The sequence below is a fragment of the Corvus hawaiiensis genome, assembly GCF_020740725.1.
Source record: "Corvus hawaiiensis isolate bCorHaw1 chromosome 31 unlocalized genomic scaffold, bCorHaw1.pri.cur SUPER_31a, whole genome shotgun sequence".
Classification (NCBI taxonomy): Eukaryota; Metazoa; Chordata; class Aves; order Passeriformes; family Corvidae; genus Corvus; species Corvus hawaiiensis.
In genome coordinates, this window is record NW_025963246.1 from 1 (window position 1) to 5,505 (window position 5,505).

The window sequence follows — 5,505 nt, forward strand, 5'->3', positions numbered from 1 at the left end:
GATTTGGGTGGGGAAAAAATGGGGAAAAACGGGATTTGGGGGTGGGAATGGGGTGGAGCACGAGGGGCTGGAGCGGCCCGGGAGGATGCACTGGGGTGAGGGAAAATGGGGGGGAATGGGGAAAAAAAGGGGAAAAATGGGGAAAGTGGGGGGAAATGGGGAAAAATGGGGGGAAAAACAGGATTTGGGGTGAGGGAAATGGGGAGAAATGGGGGGAAATGGGGAAAAATGGGGAAAAAAATGGGATTTGGGGGAGGGAAAATGGGATTGGGGGTGGGGAAATGGGGAAAAAATGGGGGGAAATGGGGGAAAATGGGATTGGGTTGAGAAAGTGGGTAAAAATGGGATTGGGGGTGGGGGAAATGGGGGAAATGGGATTCGCGTCAGAAAAATGGGGGAAAACGGGATTTTGGCTGAGAAAAATGGGGGGATTTGGGGTCGGAAAATAGGGAAAAATGGGATTTGGGGTTTGGGGAGTGGAAAACCGGGATTTGGGTGGGGAAATGGGGGATTTGGGGTGGGGAAAAGGCAGAATTGAGGGGAATATGAGGTGGGAATGAGGCGGGAATGGGCTGGGATTGGAAAAAGGGTCCGGGATGGGGAGAAGGACCAGGAAGGATTTGGGAACGTCCGGGGATCGTCCCCCCCCCCCCCTTTTCCCAGAACCCCAAATCCCGGCGCCGGTGTCCGAGGCCACGGAGACGGTGATCTGCGCCCTGGGATTGGCCGTCGGGATCGTCGGCATCGCCGCCGGCACCATCCTCATCATCAAGGGGATGAAGCTCGGCCGCGCCCGCGTGGAGCGCGGGATGCTCTGAGGGGCGCGTCCCAAAATGCCCCGGAATTCCCCCAAATCCATCCCGAAATCCCCATGGAAGTTCCTGCCCCTTTTCCCTTGGAATTCCCTCCAAATGCTCTCGAAATTCCAGCTGAGATTCCCTGAAAGTTCACCTAAAATCCACCCCCGAGTCGCTGCCCAGATTCCAGTCAAGATTCCCTGAAAATTCATGTAAAATCGGCCCGAAATTCCTTGGAAATCTACCCAAAATTCATCCAAAATTGGGCCAAAATTCCACCGAAAATTCAGCCCAAATTCCATCAAAAATTCAGCCAAATTCCACCCAAAATTCCCATAAAATCCCCTCAAAATTCCACCCAAAATTCCTTTAAATTCCCCTCAAAATTCCATCTAAAATCGGCCCAAAATTCCCTGGAAATCCACCCAAAAATTCATCCAAAATTGGGCCAAAATTCCACCAAAAATTCACCCCAAATTCCATCAAAATTCACCCCAAATTCCACCCAAAATTCCCATAAATTCCCCTCAAAATTCCATCTAAAATCGGCCCAAAATTCCCTGGAAATCCACCCAAAATTCATCCAAAATTGGGCCAAAATACCACCAAAAATTCACCCCAAATTCCATCAAAAATTCACCCAAAATTCCATCAAAAATTCACCCAACTTCCACCCCAAATGCCCTTAAATTCCCCTCAAAATTCCATCTAAAATCGGGCTAAAATTCTGTGAAAATCCACCCAAAATTCCTCCCAAAATTGGCCCAAAATTCCCTCAAAATTCCGCCAAAATTCCACAAAAAATTCCCGTAAAATCCCCTCAAATTTCCACCCAAAATCCACCTAAAATTCCTGAAAATTCCACCCAAAATTCCACCAAAAATTCCCTCAAATTTCACCCAAAATTCCTTTAAAAATCCACTGCAAATTCCACCCAAAATTCATCCAAAATTCCACCCAAAATTCCCTGAAAAATCCACCCAAAATTCCCTCAAATTCCCCTCAAAATTCCCTTAAATTCCCCTCAAAATTCCATCCAAAATTCCCCTTAAAATCCCTCCAGTTCCACCCAAAATTCCACCCAAAATCGGCCTAAAATTCCCTGAAAAATTCCCTGAAAAATCCCCCCAAGACCCCCAAAATTCCACCCAAAATTCCACCAAAATCGGCCTAAATTCCCTGAAAAATTCCCTGAAAAATCCCCCCAAAATTCCACCCAAAATTCCCTTAAAATCCACCCCAAATTGGCCCCAAATTCCCTCAAAATTCCCTTAAAATCCACCCAAAATTCCCTTAAAAACCACCCAAAATTCCCTGAAAAATTCCCCAAAATTCCCCAAATTCCCCTCAAATTCCCTTAAATTCCCCTCAAATTCCATCCAAAATTCCCTTAAAATCCCTCCAGTTCCGCGCAAAATTCCACCAAAATTGGCCTAAAATTCCCTGAAAATTCCCTGAAAAAATCCCCCCAAGACCCCCAAAATTCCACCCAAAATTCCTTAAATCCACCCCCAAATTGGCCCCAATTCCCTCAAAATCCCCTCAAAATTCCCTTAAAATCCACCCAAAATTCCCTGAAAAATTCCCCAAAATCCCCAAAATCCCCCAAATTCCCCCAAAATCCCCTAAAATTCCCCCAACCCCCCCCAATCCCGCTTTTCCCCCCTCGGGAATTCCGCGTCCCCTCCCGGCCCCCGTTGTCCCCCTCGGTGTCACCCCAATAAAGACGGGGGGGGGAGGGGGGGGGGAGGGGCTGTGGGGGAGGGGCGGATCCCAAATCCCCTCCCCCACCCCCCCCTTCCCTCAATCCCCACTTTGGAATTTTCCGGCAACAACAAAAAAATTCGGGATCGGCGTCAGCGGAGAGGGGGGGAGGGGAAGGGGTGGGGAGGGGGGGGGGTTTGTGGCCCTAAAATGGCCCCAAAATGGTCCCAAATGGCCCCAAATGGTCCTAAAATGGCCCCAAATGGCCCCAAAATGGCCCCAAATGGCACCAAAATGGCACCAAAATGGTCCCCAAATGGCCCCAAAATGGCCCCAAAAATGGCTCAAAATGGCTCAAAATGGAACCAAACAGCCCCAAAAATGGCACCAAAGTGACCCCAAATGGCCCCAAATGGCTCAAAATGGCCCCAAATGGTCCTAAAATGGCCCAAAATGGCCCCAAAATGGTCCTAAAATGGCTCCAAAATGGCCCAAAATGGCCCCAAATGGTCCTAAAATGGCCCAAAATGGCCCCAAAATGGCACCAAAGTGGTGCTAAAATGCCCCCAAATGGTCCCAAAATGGCCCAAAAGGCTCAAATAGCCCCAAAAGGCCCAAATGACACCAAAATGGCCCAAATGGCACCAAAATGGCACCAAAGTGGTGCTAAATTGGCCCCAAATGGCCCCAAAAAATGGCTCAAAATGGCACCAAAATGGAACCAAACAGCCCCAAAATGGCTCAAAATGGCACCAAATGGTCCTAAAATGGCCCCAAAAGGCCCAAAATGGCCCCAAAATGGCCCAAATGACACCAAAATGGCCCCAAATGGCAACAAAATGGCTCCAAAATGGCCCCAAAATGGCCCAATGACACCAAAACGCCCCAAAAAGGCCCAAATGACACCAAAATGGCCCCAAAATGGCCCCAAAATGGCACCAAAGTGGTGCTAAAATGGTCCCAAATGGCCCCAAAAATGGCTCAAAATGGCACCAAAATGGAACCAAACGGCCCTAAAATGGCACCAAAGTGACCCCAAAATGGCCCCAAATGGCTCAAAATGGCCCCAAATGGTCCTAAAATGGCCCAAAATGGCCCCAAAATGGTCCCCAAAATGGCCCCCAAATGGCCCCAAATGGTCCTAAAATGGCCCAAAATGGCCCCCAAAATGGCCCCAAATGGTCCTAAAATGGCCCAAAATGGCCCCAAAATGGCACCAAAGTGGTGCTAAAATGCCCCCAAATGGTCCCAAAATGGCCCAAAAGGCTCAAAATAGCCCCAAAAGGCCCAAATGACACCAAAATGGCCCCAAATGGCACCAAAATGGCACCAAAGTGGTGCTAAATTGGCCCCAAATGGCCCCAAAAATGGCTCAAAATGGCACCAAAATGGAACCAAACAGCCCCAAAATGGCTCAAAATGGCACCAAATGGTCCTAAAATGGCCCCAAAAGGCCCAAAATGGCCCCAAAATGGCCCAAATGACACCAAAATGGCCCCAAATGGCAACAAAATGGCTCCAAAATGGCCCCAAAATGGCCCAATGACACCAAAACGGCCCCAAAAGGCCCAAATGACACCAAAATGGCCCCAAAATGGCCCCAAAATGGCACCAAAGTGGTGCTAAAATGGTCCCAAATGGCCCCAAAAATGGCTCAAAATGGCACCAAAATGGAACCAAACGGCCCCAAAATGGCACCAAAGTGACCCCAAAATGGCCCCAAATGGCTCAAAATGGCCCCAAATGGTCCTAAAATGGCCCAAAATGGCACCAAAATGGCACCAAAATAGTCCCAAATGCCCCAAATGGCCCAAAAATGGCTCAAAATGGCACCAAAATGGAACCAAACAGCCCCAAAATGGCACCAAAGTGACACCAAAATGGCCCCAAAATGGCTCAAAATGGCTCAAAATGGCCCCAAAATGGTCCCAAAATGGCCCCAAATGGTCCTAAAATGGCCCAAAATGACCCAAATGGCTCAAAATGGCTCCAAAATGGTCCCAAAATGGCCCCCAAAATGGCCCCAAATGGTCCTAAAATGGCCCAAAATGACCCAAATTGCTCAAAATAGCACCAAACGGCCCCCAAATGGAAACCAAACGGTCCCAAAATGGCCCCAAAATGGGCTCAAAATGGCCCCAAAATGGCACCAAACGGCCCCAAAATGGCACCAAAGTGGTGCTAAAATGGCCCCCAAAATGGCTCAAAATGGCACCAAAATGGAACCAAACGGCCCCAAAATGGCACCAAAGTGACCCCAAAATGGCACCAAACTGACCCCAACATGGCCCCAAAATGGCGCCAAATGGTCCCGAAATGGCCCCTAAATGGTCCCAAATGGCCCCAAATGACCCGAAAATGGCCAAAATGGTCCCAAATGACTCAAAATGGCCCCAAACGCCCCCAAAATGGCACCAAATGGCGCCAAAATGTCCCCAAAATGGCACCAGATGGCGCCAAATGGCCCCAAAATGGCGCCAAATGTCCCCAAGCGCCATCCGTTGGGGCCGTAAACCCCGTGACCTCCCTAAGATGGCGCCCGAACAGCACGTGACCTTCCCAATATGGCGCCCACCCTATCCGTGACCTCCCCGGTGCACCTGTGGGGTCTGTGACCTCCCCAAGATGGCGCCCGCCCCATCCGTGACCTTCCCGGTGCCACCGGCAGGATCCGCGCCTCCCCTCCCCACCGAGCGCCACCGGTGCCGTGTCCCCGCCATCCCCACGCCCTCCCCGGGGGTGTCCCCACCTCGGTGTCCCCTCGCGTCACCTCCCCCCCCCGGCAGCCGCCCCGGTGACCTTCCCATCATGGCGGCACCGGAAGTGACCATAGACAGCGCGGCCGCACCACCCGCCGCCGAGAGGGGGGCGCTCTATCCTCCCAACTCTATGGTCGGTCCTCCAGCATCTCTTTTTCCTTTGACTTTTTCCCGTTTTTTTCCTCCTCCGCATCCCACCCTCCATCCCAAATTCTTCGTCCCCCAGCGAACTCCACGCGCTCATC

General features: G+C 50.6%; 1 long non-coding RNA gene across 1 annotated transcript; it reads left to right on the forward strand.

Annotated features, from left to right (window-relative positions):
• The first annotated feature begins 29 nt into the window (after window positions 1–29).
• LOC125320613 lies at window positions 30–2,264 on the forward strand. The gene is made up of 2 exons (XR_007201227.1): window positions 30–95; window positions 664–2,264. It is a non-coding gene; the product is annotated as an uncharacterized LOC125320613 (long non-coding RNA).
• Window positions 2,265–5,505: the final 3,241 nt, after the last annotated feature.